At 38.5% G+C, this 22,957-nt stretch overlaps 1 protein-coding gene across 1 annotated transcript in view; it reads right to left on the reverse strand.

The window, feature by feature from the left end:
- LOC123520511 (juvenile hormone esterase-like) overlaps positions 1–22,957 on the reverse strand; it is an 82,986-nt gene that overhangs the window by 56,692 nt on the left and 3,337 nt on the right. The window lies entirely within an intron of this gene.

The following is a 22,957-nucleotide window of genomic DNA, read 5'->3' on the forward strand; positions in this document are numbered from 1 at the left end:
GTAACAACACTGCAGACGCATTTAATGCACACTTTCTGAAAGCAGGTGAGCAAGCAACAGATGATACTGGCAACGAATTCTTGGGCTTTTTACACAGTTCACCCAATTTTTCTATGTATTTATATCCTGCTACAGACTTGGAAATTGTGAAATGTATTAAATCATTTAAAACTTTTTCTTCCGGATATGACGATATTTCTCCAGCTTTTTTGAAAAATATAGCTAACGAAATAGCCACTCCATTAACTCACATAGTGAACCTAACATTAAAAACTGGCGTCTTTCCTGATGCACACACACACACACAAAAAAAGCCAAAATCGTACCTATACTTAAGTCAGGTAATAAATCTGATATAAAAAATTGCCGACCTATTTCAATTCTCCCAGCTTTTAGTAAAGTTTTTGAAAAAATTGTCACTTCCCGTCTTGTTACATTTCTTGAAAATAATAAACTACTTACAGACTCTCAACATGGATTCAGAGCAGGTCATTCCACAGAAACAGCTATCTTACAATTCACGTCTAATGTATATAAATATCTAGAGAAAAAACATTATCTAATTGGAGTATTCTTGGACTTATCAAAAGCATTCGATACATTGAGTCACAAAATTCTCTTGAAAAAGCTTAGTCATTATGGTGTTAGAGGTGTTCCCTTAAAATTGTTTCAAAGTTATTTAACCAACAGATCACAAGCTGTGTACTGCAATTCATCATATTCCTCTTTCAGTGTTGTCAATAAGGGCGTACCACAAGGGTCAATACTCGGACCGATTCTTTTTCTCATCTATATGAACGACATTGTCAATGTAAGCTCTAAATTTAAGTACACCATTTATGCTGATGACACAAGTTTGTTAATAGACAACAATAACATTAATAGTCTCCACATAAATCTTATTACAGATTAGGAAAAATCAATCACTGGACTAAAGTCAAAAATTTAAGCCTGAATATTTTAAAAACAAATTATATAATTTTTCAAAATCGTTCAGTTCAACATAACATAGCCCCTGTAACCATTGAAGGAAATACATTAGACAGAGTAAAGTCTACAAAGTTTTTGGGTGTTTATATAGATGAGAACATGAACTGGAATGAACACATTTCTTTCGTTACGAATAAATTAGCAAAGATGTGTGGTATCCTATACAGAGTTCGCAATAATCTCACACCCGAGTCTCTCACAAGTATTTACTACACACTCTGCTACCCACACTTAATATACAATGTGTCAATCTGGGCGTGTACTTGGCCATCCTTCATAAGAAAAATATCAATAGCTCAAAATAAAATTTTCAGATGCATATTTTACATGAATAGGTTTGAGTCAACACGAAACATAATATACACACAATTTTAACTTTTACAAATGTTCATAAATATTTTTTGCTCTTATGTATTTACAAGTACCTTACACAGTCCTGTGGAGCTCAGCCTTTCAGTCTGGTGCGCACGTCACATAACACCCGAGGTAATAATGTCAATCTCATTTGCCCACTGTTCAGAACATCTCTCTTCAAATACAGTGTACTGTACTCCGGACCTCAAATATGGAATTCACTGCCTTTACACATTAAGAATCTTCCCTGTAGTGGTAATTTGTCCCTTTTAAAAATCTGTGAAGACATATTTGTATAACTGTCAAAATAACTAGTAATTTATGTAACAATGTCAACCTTGTTTATTCAATTTCCCCTATACTTGATTTGTATAACAACAAACTTATTTGTATATTTAATTTGTAGTGTGATAATGTAGTGGTGTTATTGTTATTATTGTTATCATCTATTTTTATCATTATTATTTTTTTTATTTTAGTTTTTGTTATTATTGTTATTATTATTATTGTTATTATTTTATTATTATTATTATTATCATTATTATTATCATTATCATTATTATTATCATCATCATCATCATTGGTGCTTATTATTTTTAATAGGTATATGCTCTAGCTAGGTGCTGCAATGTAAACATTTAAATCTCAAAATATATGATAATGTCTGTAGGGAAGCTTCGGCTTGACAGACTAAGCCACTGTCAGCTTTGATATTGTTCAAAAATGTATTTGTAATCTAAGGGCAATAAATTATTACTTACTTACTTACTTACTTAAACCAGATAAAAGGTCTTGCGCCATGCTGGTTTAGGGAGACTTAATTGGAGGGCTTAAATTGTTTAGTTCGTCACGCTTTTATGTACCGCAAGTCCACCTAACTAGGTCATGTCCAGCTAACTACGATCTCAGAACTCCACCCTGGTGGGACCATTCGTCTGCAGTCCCGTCTATAGTATTACAGCTGCTGCCCGGTGGCTTCAGTGATAGTTAGCGCGGGATACTTAGCAGGCGTTACACCATACCCAGGTGTGACCTGAGACTATGAAGAGCAGGGTATCTAATTGCCTGAGGTGCGATACAGTTTACCAGCATCTTTTTTGGTGCCAAGGAAAACTGTTCATAGATTGGTGTGAGTTTAGCATGGATTTTAATTAGGGATGGTTATCCCAAGCTTTTTTTAGAAAGGATCCACGGCTCACTGATGTCCTCTTGGTGTTGATCCACTCGTGTTTTATAATGGTGATGCTGACAGGACTGTTCCTGGTCCACAAAATAAAATGTCACTAAACGATAAAGCAAACTCCCCTAAATGCAATAAGTAATCAACCTGCATATCACATCCCAGGGTATCTTCACCCAAAGGTCGATTGTTGAAGGGTACTATAGTGTGATGTGGCACGTTGATTTAGTCTGCGTGAAGATGGTACATATTCTTTAGAGTTGCTACTCAAATGGATTCTTGAGCCTCTCCAGCAACATGTTTGCTCTCCAGAGTAGTGTAACTTTAACTTCAAGGTCAGGAGATGCAGCCCACCACCAATGACGTCCACGGCTACTACTGGCACGAGGGAAGCATCGATGGCAAGGTCTAATAAGTACTGAGGAAGACTTCAACTATTAAAAGGTGTCATCAATAAGAAGCCACACCATACAGGCTTCATTTCTAGTATGTGTCTATGTCTATAACATCTATGTTATCTCATCCTTCTCAGAAAGGCACATCAAGTCATGACTCCCTGTGGAGGGTCATCGTGTTCCAGGGCCTGCAGTTAAGAGGCCACAGAATTTCATTGCTGGATCGATAACACTCGAGGGCAAACTATTTAAGAAAATGTGGTATAAAGAGATACGAAAAAAGACAGAAAGAGAGAAAATATCAGAAAACATCAGTATTACGTAGCTGGAAAGCCTTTGATTATTGTGGACATATGCTAAGAAAAAGGTTTGTGAACCTTACGGACCATGCCACACTGTATGAAATTCTGTATTTTCGTTTTCCATTGACTTGGGCATTTTTGCCATAACGGAGGCCCAAAACTATGATCCACAGTACGCACGGAGGGAAAATGACACATACTTAGGAAGCGCACAGTCAGGAAAAATTTATACCCTTTTCTCTGTCAGTGAAATCATAATGACGAACTAAAATAGATACAATGGCTGCATACCATCAGTTTCACTTTATTAATGGTGGACATATAAGCCTCGGATTCACTTTAGCAATAGTGTACAAGCCTTGGACTTCTGCTGGGGGCACGTCAACAGTTGCATGCCATTAAAAACAGATGACCATGTTACTTGTTATCGCCTGGTAGTCAAAAACACATTTACGAACAAGTAAACAAAGTAATCCGGCGCGATAAAGAGAAATGTGTCGTGTAATGAGCTAAGACGCCTTTCAGGGACACGATTAGTGTTATCGCCCTAGATCAAGTCCTGGTGAAGGATTTTTCCTGTTTTCGAGGAGAACGATTAAACGTATTTACGGATTAAAAGAACGTACAAACACGTCGTAGTGATTACAGCAATGAACACACACAAACACACACACACACACACACACACACACACACACACACGGCCCGGTAGCTCAGCGCTGGCTTCACAAGCCAGATGACCGGGGTTCGATTCCCCGGCCGGGTGGAGATATTTGGATGTGTCTCCTTTCACGTGTAGCCCCTGTTCACCTAGCAGTGAGTAGGTACGGGATGTAAATCGAGGAGTTGTGACCTTGTTGTCCCGGTGTGTGGTGTGTGCCTGGTCTCAGACCTATCCGAAGATCGGAAATAATGAGCTCTGAGCTCGTTCCGTAGGGTAACGTCTGGCTGTCTCGTCAGAGACTGCAGCAGATCAAACAGTGAAACACATACACACACCTAGTATCCAGTCAACCTAACCTTCCAAACATCTATTCTTTCATCTTCCTCAATGGCAGAATGTTGGCAGTTACAAAGAAAACGAGGAGGACTCAAGATAACCCTTTTCAAAACCAAATCGTTATCCTAACTTACGGCGATGGACGCTTCAAACGGCATATTAAAAAAAAAAAATTAATTTCAAAAAGATTCAATATAATATCATGATGAGGCCGCCGTGGTACAGTGGAACCATGCTTGCTTTGGGGTCCGAGGGGTCTCCAAGCGCACGGGTTCGAATCCTGTCCACGGTCCGAGTGTAGGTTGGGCTTCCTCACTCGGGGCAACGGTTTCCTAGCGGGTGGGCTTTGAGATAGGAGGTACCACAAAAAGTATCCCCTTTAGCCCATAAATTCCCGTGTAAAGCCCACATGGTATAAAAAAAAAAAAAAAAAATGAATGCACCGTGTCAACATACCAGGGTAAACGAGCGATTTGATTACGAGAATATCAGTAAACAGATCATATGGTGTTGAAGCTCAAGCCACAACAACAGCCAGCTTCCAGACAGCTTCGCTCGTGCTATTAAGAAATGCGATTGAGCCTCATAAAGAGTATTCTCGAAGGCCACATAGATGATTATATAGATTTTTTTTTGTATTTTCATGTAAACGAGAAGAAAAAAAAAGAAAAGTAAGTAAGAAAGAAAGAAAGAAAGAAAGAACACAATGAAGAAAATAATAATAATAATGATGATGATAATAATAATAATAATAATAATAGTAATAATAATAATAATAATAATAATAATAATAATAATAATAATAACAATAATAACAATAATGATAATAATAATAATCGGCTAAAGATGTGAATCGCTATGGAAGAAAGTCTTAGGCCGCATCCAGATTACATGGACAAGTGTATAAGTACGTCATCGTTAAACTATCGCTATAATTATGAAGACGCCCTTGAAAAACCATAATAACCTCCATCAAAAGCCTGGGAGAGCTGGGTCCTGGCGTCCTAATCACTGTCACGCCCTTCCCTATATGTGGAGCGGCAGTAATTACACGCTACTATCAAGATAAGGCCCCTGACCTTACAAAAAAAGTAAAGAAACAAGGCTTTCTATCAGCACGGGATGATAGTGGTGAGAGGCTGAGAGATAAGTTCTGAAAACCTACCCTTGTAAAAAATAAGGCTATCGAAGGCAACGACTGGAATAGTTGATTAAGGACGAGCTGATAACGACTGTATTATTGGTGCAGGGGAACCAACGTGTGTTGCATTGCTCTTGTTTTTGTTCTTGTTCTTGTTCTTGTCAAGGAGAGGAATTTCTATGTTTTGTCAGTGTTATTGTTATTGTTGTTGAAAGTTCTTAGTCTTCTCTTTGAAGGTATTGCTGTTTTCTTCCTGTTCATCTTTTTTTTTTTTTTCTTAAGGCTGTTGGTGTTAAAAACTTTAGTTTCATCATCATCATAATCATCATCATCATCATCACCTTCTTCTTGATGTTGTCAGATGTTAGTGTTATGTAACTCTCTTTATTACATTTCCGCTAAAACCCTGTATTCTATCATGTGTTGTTAGCCACCGCGTGTACCACCGTGAGCGCAGTGTAGGTGAATGTGTGCAAATGTCTCAGGAATGTTCAAAATTATGAAAATAAAAGAGGTCATCTTTAGATTTGGTGATGTACTACTTGACACACACACACACACACACACACACACACACACACACACACACACACACACACACACACACACACACACACACACACTCGATACAAATTTCCAGACAACAATATTTTTTTTCTTTAATGATAAAACGCTGGCACGCACACACGAGTTTTCTAATCCTTCTCGAGTTATGAAGTATCCGCGTTATCTAAAGAGGGAGCGCAGACGACAAGGACACTACCACGCCACGGAGACAGGAAGCGTCATCACCTTTCTGAAGAGAGATGAAGGCTAGCAGGGTTTCGGGCAGTGCTGTCGGAGTGCCGTCTATGATATTTCAATTTCATATGTGTACGTATATACCAGAATGACGTTGACTCCCTATGTATATTAACTCTGCTGTAACAGTCGTCCATAATAGATATGTATAAATACTGGCTTGCAAAGATGTTCACCCTAGATAAGTGGTTAACTGAAGTTACTGAATAAAAGGATTTTAATGCATTAAACTAGTCTACTTGAAATGAAAAAAAGAGTAAGGAAACTATCAAATAATACAAAGACTCACATACACACTTCTCATTGGAGGTTTTATTTCATGACGTCACGACAGATGCAACTGATGTCAAGTGCTTTAGAAGAAAGTGTCGCGCGTACCATCTTATTGCATTGCCTCGTAACATTTTCTCTTTCTTACCTTGGGAGCGGGCTGTAGAGCAGTCTTTTTCCCTCCCAATTCTGAATCTTTTATGCTCTTAGCCAGTCTCCTTGACATGTTAAAAGAGACTAAGACAACCAATGTCAAGATTTTTTTGTGTAGCGCGTGCCTGATAACATTTTCTCCCTCATTATTCATTTATCTCTTTCAGTAAGTTCTTGACAGAAGCACATGATTATAAATTGATATCGGATCATACTTCCAGCAATATCAAGGGCAACACACACACACACACACACACGCCCGATAGCTCAGTGGTTAGAGCGCTGGCTTTACAAGCCAGAGGACTGGGGTTCGATTCTCCGGCCGGGTGGAGATATTTGGGTGTGTCTCCTTTCACGTACCCTGTTCACCTAGCAGTGACTAGGTACGAGATGTAAATCGAGGAGTTGTGACCTTGTTGTCCCGGTGTGTGCCTGGTCTCAGGCCTATCCGGAGATCGGAAATAATGAGCTCTGAGCTCGTTCCGTAGGGTAACGTCTGGCTGTCTCGTCAGAGACTGCAGCAGATCAAACAGTGAAACACACACACACACACACACACACACACACACACACACACACACACAAACAAAGACACAGATTTGGGGATGGAGCAAAAGGTGGGAGATGGAATTTAATCTGAGCAAAAGTCATGTAATGGAGATAGGGAAGGAAGAGTGGAAGACGGCCAAGAGGGTTATATAAGATGGGTGAAGGAGTAGTGTTGAAAAAGGTGGAAAAGGAAAAGGATTTGGGAGTGATAATACAAGACCATGGGCAGTTTGAGGCTCATATTGACAAGATGTTTGGAGAAATATATAATTTGATTAGAAATATTGGATTAAAGATATGATGAAGAAATTAATTAGTACTGTAATTAGACCAAGATTGGAATATGCTGGGGTGGTTTGGTCCCCTTATAAAAAGAAGCATATAAGGAAGTTGGAGAGATTGCAGAGAATGGCAACAAAAATGGTTCCGGAATTGGCAGAAATGACCTATGAGGAGAGATTAAAAGAAATTAATTTGCTTACCTTGGAACAAAGAAGAGAAAGAGGAGATTTAATACAGGTTTATAAACTGTTGAGCGGTTTGGATGAAGTGGATAATGAGCAAATGATGTTGAGAGAAAAATTTAAATAGAACTACGAGATCGCATAGTAAAAAGATAGCCAAGGGAATATGCTTGAAAGATGTGAAGAAATATAGTTTCCCACAGAGATGTGTGGAGGTGTGGAATAGTTTGAGTGAGGAGGTGGTGTCAGCGAGGAGTGTGCATAGTTTTAAAGGAAAGTTGGATGTGTGTAGATATGGAGACGGGGCCACACGAGTATAATACCCAGGCCCTGTAAAAATTACAACTAGGTGAATACAACTAGGTGAATACACACACAAACAAGCTGAAGGTCTAAGCCAATCAGTCGACCTCATGGTGTCAATTGCCAATCATCTGTCCTGTCCTTATACACTCCTCTAAGCAAGCGACAGGTGTGGGCCTCGAGCGGATAAAACAGAGGTACTGTTCCTCTTTGTTAATCCACTTTCCTATTCAGTTCTTCTCTTTCTTCGGCAGTCTTTATCATATTCATTAGGGATCGCTGTTTCTCACAAGTCTTTTCCATCTGCCTCCTCTCCACTCAACCTTCTCTGTCTTTCAAGTCATCATCTATGCAATCCGTTATCTTTTCTTCAGTCTGCCTCGTCTTCTCCTATACACGCCCATATTTACCATTCTTCCGCCCACAAACTATTTATCTTATCTATTGAAACATAACAGATGAAGCGGTGCACGTTAGTCAAAAGAAGCCTGATTACTCTCAAATGTTTTGTCGTCTCATCTCGTCTTTTTAATCGATTTAATGAAAGTTAGTGTTTTCTTTTAAGAGTGCTTTTGTCGTGTTTTTTTTTTTTTTTTTTTCTTTCTCAGAGGCTTTACTTAGAGAAAGATCTCAAGGTTTTTTAAAGTGCTTTCAGAATTCTAGTGATAGTTTGAGAGTGATTATGCTTTATCAATGGGAAATTCACTTCTGGGAAACTGATTATTCATCTCTCTGGCCACTGAACATAGTCTTAACTCCTTCAAGAGTGCAGAAAAGTTCTTTATGTTAACTAGTATATAGTTAACTGTGCTGGATGAACAATAAGAATGGCTTTTGAAATTCATTACTAAAACAACACAAAAACAAATAAAATCATGGTCCTTAACTTTAAACAATTCTCTAGTAATATTCAAAACCTTAACCACGAAACGGAAAGGATGAATGTAATCTCGAGGGCTTCTAGATAACGAGTTTAGGTCACAGGTAAGCATTCAATCCCGTCATGTACACCTTAAGCCAATCGTGTAAACCCTGTAATTAGGAGCGAGGGACAGCCAAGGTCATGTTATCAGTATTCTTTTATTTTTTGTAACCTGGCGAATGTCTGAGTACCTTACCTTGACCCACTCCTACCTGTTCCTCCAGCTTCCTCCCCGAGTGCTGCAGGAATTTCGTGACAGATTCCCTTATCAACTCTTTCGGCATCAAAGACACTTCCTAAGCTTCACAAAATCGCCTTTTACATTAACTATGAGAGGAGTAATCGGATATATAATACTAGTTGATGAGTAACAAGAGGTAATTCTTAAAGCTCTTATTCCATCATCTTGAATCTAATACACTTTTGTAACGGCAGACTTTTCCACCTAATTTTCTTGTGCCACTAGTTGGACTCCTTAACAAAATAAAAGACAGGAATATGAGGCGGGAAATAAGAAGAGTAAGAGTAGAAGGAGGAGAAAGAAAAAGAGGAGAAGGAGGAGAAGAAGAAAAATAGTAAAAGAAGCGGAAAAAATGAAGAGAAAGAGAAAAGGGAAGAAAAGGAAAAGTGTAGTAGTATAGGAGGAGGAGGACGAGGACAGAAGAAAAAAGCATGAAAAGGATAAAAGAAAAAGAGTAGATAAAACAGAAGAAGAGAAGAAGAAAAATCAAAAGATGAGAAGGAGAATCAAGAGAAAGAATCCACATCTTTCACGGAACCCAAAACGTGTAACTCTTCCTTGGCAACGATAATCTTAGCTGAAATGTCCCCTTCTTTTGTCTCTTTCTTTTCAGTCAAGCATCATGATCTGCCTTATCTTGCTGAGTTGCAGGGCGGGGCGCAGCGGTCACCCTTGAGAGATGCGGCAGATAGGCTCCCTCGGTAAGACCAACCGCGAAGTTGTTCTTAATATACTTTTATTGATATAGCATGCCTCACCCATGCTCCCTGCAAGCCTCAGTGATGAATGCTTGTGGAGGTAGACTGATAGATAGATAGATAGATAGATAGATAGATAGATACATGATAGATAGATAGATAGGTGGATGGAAAGATGGATAAATAGATAAAATAGATCCTCCAATTTTGGATGATCATTCCTTGGCTCCTCTATACGGACTGTCAGAGAGAGAGAGAGAGAGAGAGAGAGAGAGAGAGAGAGAGAGAGAGAGAGAGAGAGAGAGAGAGAGAGAGAGAGAGAGAGAGAGAGAGAGAGAGAGAGAGAGAGAGAGAAACAAAATATACATTGCTCTCGTATTAAACCTGTCTGACCACTTGATCCATACGCCACGCCCTACCTGAAGTGGCATCAGGTGACCTCAGGTGTTATAGTGCCATCTAGCAGTTATCAGTCACACCACCCTTACCACGCTATCACCACACACACACACACACACACACACACACACACACACACACACACACACACACACACACACACAGAAAATCCTCCTCATTCTTGCCACATTTCTACAGCAGCAAAATAGTCGGTGCCACAGAAACATCTCCATCATCTCCACCACAGTCACGTCATCACAGCAATCCACTGCATAAAAGACTATTACCGTCACCACATCCATTACCACAAGCGCAACCTCCTCACTATAAATTCTCTCCTTCACATTATTATCATTCAAATGCAAGTCGACACCAACACTCCTGGCTTAAAGACTGCACCACAATCCTATCACCACAAAATCACCACTACAGTTGCATAACAAAAGCACCATCATGCTATCGCTCACCACATTCATCACCACTCACTCCCCATCCTTCCTTACATTACCACATAAATGCAAGTCACACCCATCACTGCCTCGCTATCTCCCTCTTCACCACCCATTAAATCACGCCGCCACTGGCAAACACTCAACACACTGCACGTTTCACCCAAGTAACCCAGTGGATACCTTGCTTCCCTGGCAATAGTTCACTGTTTAGGTGGGACTGGCACTGGTTGGTGTGTGTTTCACTGTTTGATCTGCTGCAGTCTCTGACGAGACAGCCAGACGTTACCCTACGGAACGAGCTCAGAGCTCATTATTTCCGATCTTCGGATAGGTCTGAGACCAGGCACACACCACACACCGGGACAACAAAGTCACAACTCCTCGATTTACATCCCGTACCTAATCACTGCTAGGTGAACAGGGGCTACACGTGAAAGGAGACACACCCAAATATCTCCACCCGGCCGGGGAATCGAACCCCGGTCCTCTGGCTTGTGAAGCCAGCGCTCTAACCACTGAGTGTGTGTGTGTGTGTGTGTGTGTGTGTGTGTGTGTGTGTGTGTGTGTGTGTGTGTGTGTGTGTGTGTGTGTGTGTGTGTGTGTGTGTGTGTTTATGCATACAAGTAGGTACTTACATAATAAAATATAACACATGAGTCTGAGATTAAAGAAGTAACAGGCAAGGCATAGTAGGAATGTTAGAGAGTCCATTGTCAAACCAGATCGTTCGGCGGAGGAACAAAAAATACCAGACAGTATCAAATACCTGCGAAAAATAAGGGATCCCAAAACATGCTGGACATTCCATTCGACAGAGACTGACCAGACTATCTTTATTCCGATGATCTCACGATAACCTCCTGGATGCCTACTTGAACTCTCTCCCAGCATCAACCGCCTGCAGTTAGTGTCTCCCTTGACCAGGGGGATGGGGTGTGTGATGTGTGAGGCCAGTCTTACCAGAAGATCGATAGTAATGGGCCCCGAGCTCGCACTGATAGGGTGACGGCTGGTGGTTGAGGGTCCTCTTGTGATCAGGCCTTGTTTAACACACACACACACACACACACACACACACACACACACACGGGACCACACGAGCATAAAGCCCAGGCCCTGTAAAACTACAACTAGGTAAATACACACACACACACAACGACATAACACAGCACACAACATATCACACACACACACACACACACACACACACACACACACACACACACACACACACACACACACACACACAACAACAACAACAACAACAACAACAACAACACAACACAGCACACAACATAACACACACACACAGATAGATAGATAGATACACACACACACGCACACACACACACACACACACACACACACACACACACACACACACACACACACACACACACCACTCTCTCTCTCTCTCTCTCTCTCTCTCTCTCTCTCTCTCTCTCTCTCTCTCTCTCTTTCTCATTTCACTTCTCTCTGTCTCCCTTTACATCTCATTCTTACTTTTCCTTTTTTTTTTTTTTTCTTATTTTCCCCTTAGGCTCTTATCTCCCCGTATTCTCAGCAATGTACACGAGGTAGTTCCCGTATCAAACATATCTACCCTTTTCCGACTATCATCCTCATCCATAAATTTGTCAAATCTTTTAAAAGGAACCTGATGACTCAACACTGCTAACCTGATTGCTGAGTTTATTCCATTGATCTACCACTAACTTTTTAAAACCAATTCCTTTGTATCTTTTTTATTTATTTATTTATTTATTTAACGTTAGGCCATTATTTCTTGTTCTATCTTGGTTACTGTTCATGAGACTTTTGCTTACGTCACTCTTGTACCAGTGTTCTTCAACCTGTTCTCAGTGTATACACCCTTCCAGGAACTTTTGAGAAATGCATGTACTGTTAACGCCTTGGACAATTAGGGCGATTGCAATGGTTGAAGTTACTTGTGGCCGCTAGCTGTTCTTAATGCAAGCCTCGGTATGTCCTCCTACAGTTCTCTGGAGATGCACATTCTAAACCCGCCTCTCGTGATAAATATTGGTATACTGCATCTACACGCTACAACATATGAATCTTAAGTGTTTATGCTTACAGTATCCACGTGATGCAGTGATGCACACTCTACACAACATTTATCATAAGCTAAGTACTCGCAATTAGGTCCTCAGTGTTTTTGACATTTATTTCTAATGTTTTATTGGATATTTAGTTTGAAACATTTCTCCACTTTTTTTTTTTCGAGTGGCTGATGTTTATATCCGGTGAATCTCGAAAAAAAAGAAGAAAAAGAAAGAGGAAGTATTATTTGTGCTGTCACAATATTATAATACTCGAAACCGTGACGAGATGAAAGGTGTCAGACGCACCGACTTCTTCAAAACACCAAAAGAAACGAAGAAAACAAGCAAGCAAGGAAGCAAGAATAAGAATAACAATAAGAAGAAAAACGTAAAGAAAAATAACACACTTTAACCCCTTTAGTACCATGACGCGTTTTCATATTCATCTTGCTTATTACTGTTTGATGATTTTATACAGCTTCAGAAACTTATGCGGGGATCAAAAATACATAAGACTGTGGCCATTAATCTTCTGAAGGAGTTAAAATCATGTTCTCTATCCTTCTCCACTTCCCCTTGTTCAGAACCTCTACCTCCAACCCCACACTACCAATAAAAAAAAAAAAAGAAAAAAAATTGAAAGAAAAGAGATCGAGATAGATAGATACCTAGATAGAGATAGAGATAGATATAGATAGATAGATAGATAGATAGAGATAGATAGATAGAGAGAGAGAGAGAGAGAGAGAGAGAGAGAGAGAGAGAGAGAGAGAGAGAGAAACATATCCCAGCTTGAAGTGGTGATGGAGCACTTCTATTACTATAATAACAACAACAATAACAACAACAACAACAACTAGTACTACTACTTCAACTGCAGATAAAAAACAGAGAAAAGAAAAGATGTAAAGTATTTTATCATGAACGGCATTCCCCGAGATACCAACACCAAGTCCTTCACAGAGGCTGGCGCTACCACTGTGCCCGGGTACACACACACACACACACACACACACACACACACACACACACACACACACACACACACACACACACACACACACACACACACTTATTGATGATACTTATAACCCACACGGGAAAAGGAGGAAGAAATATCGCCTTTACGTAAAGTTAGTGAATGGTCTCTCAAAAGATTATTATGAGGTGATAGGGAGTGACCTCCAGCGACCGAACAGATAATGAACGCTGCGCCCCATCAAAAACAGAGCCGCAAGATAAAAGGCTGGAGTGTTCCTCGTGATTTCATAACAAAACAAGATCGTGGCGAGATTAGGTCAAAGTCACACTATCAGAGATCTGACTTGTTGCCTGAGAGAGAGAGAGAGAGAGAGAGAGAGAGAGAGAGAGAGAGAGAGAGAGAGAGAGAGAGAGAGAGAGAGAGAGAGAGAGAGACGTAAGTAGAACGTAAGTGGAACCATGCGTGCTTTGGGCTCCGAGGGGTCTCCAAGCGCACGGGTTCGAATCCTGTCCACGGTCCGAGTGTAGGTTGGGCTTCCTCACTCGGGGCAACGGTTTCCTAGCGGGTGGGCTTTGAGATAGGAGGTAACCCAAAAAGTATCCCGTGAAAAGCCCATATGAGATAAAAAAAAAAAAAGTAGACAAAAAAAGATGGACAGAATCCTCGTACAAATCAAAGAGAAGGATATATTTAGATGAACAGACATAAAAAAATAAAATAAAAAAAAACAAGAGTGCAATAGAACAAGAGAATAGTGATGTGGGTTGTATGAAGAGCGTCCGAGCAACACTGAAACCAACACGTATGATTTGCTACTCTTCTGTTTACTCGTTTATCATTATCATCACTATTACTACTATTATCATTTTTCGGCAGCGGTAAATGAATAGACGTTTATATTTTATCCATTGCCGTTTTTTTTCTTCTTCTTCTTTTTTGTTTTGTTTTTGTTTTTGTGCCCTTGTGTTAGTCTCCCATACAGGTCAATAAATAGAGACAGATCTGTTCATTACGTATACTTGTTGTTAATGTGTCTTGTTTATGTCGCCGTGTATATAAACATAATTCTCATGTAGATAATGGAAGTTTACTGCAGTTTACGGCACTTGATTGACCTCCATTTTACAGATAACAAGTAGCTTTTTTTATTTATTTATCTTTTTTTACTGCAAACTCGAGTGGTTGTATGGAATGTTTTGGACTGGCACGTTTGTTTAGTAACGGACAAAAACCCTCAATTCAGTGTTTCTTCAACCGTTTTTTTCCTATTACTGTAGTGTATGTGATGTAATGTAATGTAATGTATGAGATGTTTTTCGAATCCACATTTTTCCCATTAATAGGACGAAAAAAAGAGAAAAAAAAGAAAATAGAAAAAGAAAGAAAAGAAAAGACCTTCCTTCTTCAGTATCATCACGGTCCAATCTGTTTTTTTTTTTTCTATTACTGTATTATGGGATGCTTTGATTTTTGGCACTTTTCTTTTGTATTATTTCCATACGGAACAGAAGGAAAGAAAAGTCTGTGGTTTTCAGTATCTACAAAATTAAATACGTTTTGTTTTTGTGTTCCATTATGGGATATTTTGGTCTTTTATATATATTCTTTTAAGAGATAAAAAAAAAAAAAAATCTTTGTGGTCTTCAGTACGTTCATAGTTAATTCTCTTTTACCTGCTTTTGTTTCACAAGAGTATCAAGTCACCTGTGAAGACAAAATTACACAGATTTTTTTATTATCCTTAATATAATCATCTTTTCATAATTGTATCTACGATGAACTGTTTGGGAATGACAAGTTGAACGAGCTTTTACATACTTTTAAGACCAATGTTTTTGTTATCCTTAGTTAATCTCCTTGACGTGAAAAAAAAAAGTGAGAGACAGTTCCCTCCACTACAATCACAGGAGCTAATGAGGTAAACGATACAAGACTAATAATTATCTCCTTATGATCGACCCTCTCAGTCAGTAATCATCAGCATTCCTCTACTTAAATACTCTCACCTTTAATTAGTACCACTGATTTCAAAGGTCACGGAGATATCTAGTTCCCATGGATGTTTCTTATTAATATCAACCTACCTACCACTAGAATCATGACATCCTTGGAAATCTTAATTACTTCCATTACTGCTAAAATTAGTTAATGATGAACAGGGACCATGAAACGATAAAATGTTGCCAGTCTCTTGCCTTTTATCATACAAGAATTCCTTTTCCCATACATCACAGCGACGCCACCCACCACAGAGCTTTCCTTGTTTTACATAACGAGAGGCAGGTACGGAATGCAAAATTAAGGAAAACTTTTTATCAGCTCACAATATCTTCCTAAATCACTGACGCTTTCATCTCCGCCGACTCTGAGTTGCACCTTGGGAGTGTTTTCTTTTTTACATGGAGTTTATCACTGACTGAAACAGATGACCGTGAAACAGACACTCTACCTTCAATCACACACACACACACACACACACACACACACACACATCCAGATTATAGGTAAGCTTATATAATTTACCAGCTAATTTTCGCACGCAAACAAGTCGTCTTATGGAATTTTATCACTGAAGGTCGAAGCGAGGCTGAGTTTACAATGACAGGACGGGAATTGCATGACTTTGAGCAGTGAATTTTCTCTCCAGCCCTAAACTGTAGTAGTGTGATCTAAGCGTTGCGCGAGTAGTATTTCTGACCAGAGAACCCTCAGCAGTGACAATGAAGAATTCTATTACATAAAAAAAAAAAAAAAAAAAAAAAAAAAAATGGAGTCGTCAGCAAACACTATCTTCTCAGTCTAAATCTTTATTCGAGGTCGCTGTTTTCACTGATTTCTTTCGCGGTGTGTCTGCCATGTGCCACGTTTTCGCCATTACAGTGAAAATGATGCCAACGTTTCATGTCAATCATTGGAGCATGGAGATCACAAGACATGGCCGTGAACTCACCAGCCTCAAAGAGTTAATTATCTTCTTTCATTGACCAGATACGATAGAGAGAGAGAGAGAGAGAGAGAGAGAGAGAGAGAGAGAGAGAGAGAGAGAGAGAGAGAGAGAGAGAGAGAGAGAGAGAGAGAGAGAGATTATTGATAATACTTAAACATTACGATTACTATGATACGATAACACCAATTGTTCCCAAGGAAAAAATAAAGTAAAAAGAAAGATAGACAAGAAATGGATACGAAAAAGCCAGAAGGGAGAAGAAAAATAAGTTCATTGTCTTTCCAGCTAAGTTATATAAAGAAAGAAAATTGATAGTTAATGGACAGAAAAATAGAATGGATGATAAAAAGAAGTCTCACTATCAACATTTATACAGGCACATCGGTAACATAACAAGGTATCAGTGATTTATGAGTTAGCTGTTCTTATCATTCAAAATATATATATATATATATATATATATATATATATATATATATATATATATATATATATATATATATATATATATATATATATATATATATATATATATATATATATATATATATATATATATATATATATATATATATATATATATATATATATATATATATATATATATATATATATATATATATATATATATATATATATTTTTTTTTTTTTTTTTTCCATGTGCACGATATCAGACAGGAAATCCAGGCCATGCATTTCTCTAATGGTGACCAGCGCGAGGCCTGTTTGAAGTCGGTTGCTGGATGCCTAAGAGTAGTGATTCCCAACCTTTTGGCACTCACGACCCCTTACCTAAAAGTCTGAAACCCATGTGATCCCTACTTAGGGCTTACTATCAACAGCTTAATGATTCACTTAAAGGCACGCATACATACACCCATATCACCTAATGACATTGAACTAATGTAGCACACGTTTTTTTTACTCCATAAAAAAAAAAAAAAGTAAGAGCATAAAAAATGTAATTGATGAGATCAAATTAATATTATCCCAAGCTACTTCTGGCAAGGTTACGCGACCCCTCTGCCAAGGCTTCGCGAGCCCCATGCCAAGGCTTCGCGACCTGCCAGAGGATCGCGACCCACCGGTTGGGGACCTCTGCCTTAGAACTTGGTGGAGTGACATAACAGGCTTGCATGAAGGGTAAAGCGATGGTCTGGTATCTCTAAAGCCTCTTGAATCCCTATCTAGGTAAGTCTGAACCTATCGTAACAGACAGCGTCCTGAAGATACACTCTCTTGTGTTGTGGTCTTAGCTATGGCTCACTGGCAGCCAGGACAGACTGCACTCACAAGATGTTGCAGATAAGGTGAGATTAAGTCTGTGATAGCTGTGGCGCCTCGTTAAGCTTGGAAGAATGTAACTAAAATGTTGAAAGACTTTTTCTTTTTATGTAAGAGGGGCACTAGCCAAGGAAAACTAAGATAAGAGACAAAGAGATCCATTAAGGTATCAGTCACTAGAGGAAAGAGCCAAATAGATTATCGAAAATTGGATGATGTGGTTGGAAACCACCTCCTTGAAATCTTTGTCATAGAAAGATGGAAAAACAGATACAGACAGGAGTTCTTCTGATAGCAAAGGAGTGATACTGCCATTTGTACACCTTTCCTTAATTATTAATCATTCCAAGACATCTTTACTTCTTCTGCAGCCACATCTAATCGATGAACTGGAAAGAAATTGTAAAATGTATAATTTTTATCGCTAAGTTTCTTGTAGATGGTTATGAAGACTTCTTGCATTGCTTCTGGTGAAGTTAACTATTTGGTGTCACAGTGTGACGTAAATACTAAGACGGGAAAAAAATAACAGGCGTCATATTACCACCGGCAGCGAAAGGTCAATTCTCATTAGTCCTTCAATTTTCCTTGGTTGTGATGATGGTGCTCTTTTACAACAATCGCAGCCTTTTATCACGTTCATATCTTCACCATAATTAGGAAGGTTAAGTGGTACAAAGGTAGAGACTACGGCTCCTAACATGGAAGTCTGGCAATCACCCCTCCAAAAAAAAAAAAAAAAAAAAAAAAAATTCCATGACTGGAGGCAGTGCTCGTCTTTCTTACACCCCTGGTCACGTGCACTCTTCTGCATGAAGTATCCATTGCATGAGTGGTAGCACTGGTCTTTAATACTTGTTTTGCACATTAAAGAAGTGCAAACTTGCGCATTCAAATAAATAAATAAATCAAATAACAGCATCTTTCGTGTGTTTGTGTGTGTGTGTGTGTGTGTGTGTGTGTGTGTGTGTGTGTGTGTGTGTGTGTGTGTGTGTGTGTGTGTGTGTGTGTGTGTGTGTGTGTGTGTGTGTGTAATGCAGTGGTCACTCTCGGCAAGTACATCACACAGAGGGACAAACACTAATGCGTACATCACACTCCAGCTTTTCCTTTATGTGTGCAAGGAGAGGCAAACTAGAAATGGAGGAAAGAAAGCCTTTGATACCCGTGGGAGACTTCTGTTCATATTTAAGCACACGATACTCTCACTGATCCGAGCAAAAAAACAAGACGCCACTTCCTCATTATTCCATATCTCACATGGTCCACAGCTACTTTTTATTACCGCAAAGCTGATAACTTTTTACAATGATGACAAATAGTAAGATTAAAATTATCTGCCAGACGATGGAAAGAAAAATAACATCTAAGGGACATTTCTTGATAAGTTTGAGTTTTAATAATGAAGTACCTAAAGAGTTAATCAGAAGTTAATTGACCTTCTGCACTCATTACCATTGCGTTTTGGGTTTGTCCTCAGTCTGAAGTGTTCCAATCTGCTGATAGTCTCCGTTCGTCCCTAATGTTAAGTTTCTAATCTGTTGGTAGTCTGTGTTTGTTATAGTCTTTGATTTATTGCTATTTTGTGTCTGTCATGTCCCGTAAGTCTCAAATCTGTGTTTGTCGTAGTTTCTGATCTGTTGATACAGTCTGTGTTTATCCTAAGTCTGATATCTGTGCTTGTCCTCAGTCGTATGTCTCCGTAAAACACCTGGCGGCAGATGGATTTACTGCTGAGGGAAAAGGCTCAACAAGGTGGAAGTGGAATTGTGTTTGTTACTCGACTCCTGAACGACACCAATACCTAATGCTATACTCATTAGAGGAACTGCAGCCTCTTTAAGTATGGGTAGTTGTGGCCAGACAATAAAAGATCGGAAAAAAAAAATTCTTTTATGCAAGAAGGAAAGCAAGCTGGCCAAGGGTAATAAAAACTAAAAAAAAAAAAAAAAAGTTTCACTTGATTGCCAGTTCCCTAAAATTCATAGTTAGCCAAAAGTCCGCGACAAATGTCTTGAAACTTCCCTAATAAAAGAAGTCAAGTCGTAGGAAGAAGGAAATACAGAAGGAAGCAGGGAGTTCCAGAGTTTACCAGAGAAAAATATATATGATTCAGAGTACTGGTTAACTTTGCATTAGAGTTGGACAGAACAGGTGTAAGAGGAAGAAGACAGCCTTGTGCAGCGAGGTCAGAGGACCAGGGGAGGCATGCAGTTAGCAAGATCAATAGATCATAGAAGCTGTTTTAGCAAAAGATGAAATATGAAATTTCTAGCTAAGATTATAAGTAAAGGACAGACCGAGGATATTCAGTGTGAAAGAGAGGGCAGCTGATGATAATAATAATAACAACAATAGCGACAACAACAACAAAAGTACTACTACTACTACTACTACTACTACTACTACTACTACTACTACTACTACTATTACTACTAACGATGATACTACTACTACTACTACTACTACTACTACTACTACTACTACCACTACTACTATTACTACTATTACTATTACTACTACTAGAGATAATAATCACAGTAATAATAATAATAATAATAATAATAATAATAATAATAATAACAATATTACTACTACTATTACTACTGCTGTTACTACTACTAGTAATATCAATAATAATAATAATAATAATAATAATAATAATAATAATAATAATAATAATAATAATAATAATAATAATAATAACAATAATAAAAATAATAATAATAATAATAATAATAATAATAATAATAATAATAATAATAATAGTACTATTACTACTACTACTACTACTACTACTACTACTACTACTACTACTATTACTATTACTATTACTACTACTACTACTACTACTACTACTACTACTACTACTACTACTACTACTATTACTACTACTATTACTCCTGCTATTACTACTAGTACTACTAGTACTACTACTACTACTACTACTAATGATAATAACGTGCGGTGGATGCGATGAAAAAACAAAAAAACAAATAAACAATGGTAAATGAGGCAAGGGCCTGGCAACACGGCAACGTGAGCACCAAACAGATGTGGGACACCGCAGGACAAGTGGTGCCTAGTACCACATAGGTGGTGGAAGCTAAAGTAACTAAAATTGATGTAAGCAAACTTTACCGCCCCCCCAAAAAAAAAAAAAAAAAAAAAAAAAAGGTAATCACTATGCATCACAACAGACAAAGATCATTTAAACAAAAGAGTGAATAACCCGGCGTGGGTTGAGGTGGCAGCAAGAGTAGCCACGCTGGAGAGCAACGTGCACCAATCATGGAGCAGATCGAGTGACCCAGGAGGGCAGCAACGAACCACACAGGAGGCGGTGTGCAGCCGTGACCCAGGACCATGCAGCTCTCCTGAATCATGCAGTACGTAGAACATGTCTCCAGTAGCCCATAAATATAAAAAGGTCAGCACGCGAGCCATATTCCTTTGAAAAAGCCACATAGGATATACTAATCGGGAATAAAGTGCTCATTTACCAATCTGTGTTTCCTTCACCATCTTCCGCAACAATAATAATAACAAATAAAGGAGAGGTCCACTAAGCTGTCAGCTGGTAGAAGTGAATGGATATCGATGCAGGAACACTAATGGAATATTAGTTAATTACATGTGGTTCTATTGAGACTGACCTGTGGCGAAGACGTCATTTCACATCCCTTCGTTGCCATATTTTGCTTACACTCAAAGGCTGCAGTGATTATTAGAAGAGTTTTCATGGCTGCATCGCTCACTGACGTAAACACTTGATAAAAATACATCATTAAGATTATATAAACATCTTTTGAAGTCCCGATAGTTTTCATCAAAAAAGCTCTTCTACTGTAAGCTTAAAATGAAATCCTGAAACTTTATTTTTAGTTCTCTTAGCAGTAGAACAAAGAAACACCACAGGAGCGTGGAAACACCGCAGGAGCGTGGAAACACCGCAGGAGCGTGGAAACACCACAGGAGCGTGGAAACACCTGGGGCCGCCGTGGTACAGTGGAACCATGCGTGCTTTGGGGTCCGAGGGGTCTCCAAGCGCACGGGTTCGAATCCTGTCCACGGTCCGAGTGTAAGCTGGGCTTCCTCATTCGGGGCAACGGTTTCCTAGAGGGTGGGCTTTGAGATAGGAGGTACTCTAAACAGTATCTCTTTAGCCCATAAATTCCCGTGAAAAGCCCACATGGTAAAAAAAAAAAAAAAAAAAAAAAACTACGCGGTCGTAATGTGAGTATAGATGCTGATACTACCACTTCCACCACCGCCACCACTACAAGTACTCTAACATGGAGGCAATATCTACAGTACATTGATATCCTTTCTAAGCTATATCACAATAACTCTGAATAAATGAATAAATACAATACTTAAATAACTGATATATATATGCTATATATATATATATATATATATATATATATATATATATATATATATATATATATATATATATATATATATATATATATATATATATATATATATATATATATATATATATATATATATATATATATATATATATATATATATATATATATATATATATAACGTTGCTTTCTCTTCTTCACTGAAATGCCTGCTAGAGAAATTAAAGATTACTTTGCAGGCATCAATGTTAGTTTAAGATATAAGTGATCTAATTTAATTCCTAAATCTTCATAATTCAAATGTTCTCAAAGAAATGTTCTCCACACGAAATTCAATGGACAATTTCTGTTAAAATGTTTTAATTATGAAATTAATTGTAAACGAAAGACATAAAACAGATTGAGTGACCAATGTAACAAGATTTTAGCAAAATTCAAATCAACAGTTGCGTGGCCAGACTGAAGTTTTCACCTTTAGGATTAATAATATCGAGCTAAGGGACTCTCCAAGTATCATTTAATTTCATGCAATCCCTTGGAATTTTTGGCATTCTAAAGAACAAAAAAGTTACAAAAGTAACAATTAGCTACGGCAGTTACCTCTGCATGTTTCACACTTTGCCTGAAATGAACTGGGTGATGTACAAAATACCTAAGGAACTGTCCATGTAGCATTTCATTTCAT

This window comes from Portunus trituberculatus, chromosome 47 (genome assembly GCF_017591435.1).
Source record: "Portunus trituberculatus isolate SZX2019 chromosome 47, ASM1759143v1, whole genome shotgun sequence".
Classification (NCBI taxonomy): domain Eukaryota; kingdom Metazoa; phylum Arthropoda; class Malacostraca; order Decapoda; family Portunidae; genus Portunus; species Portunus trituberculatus.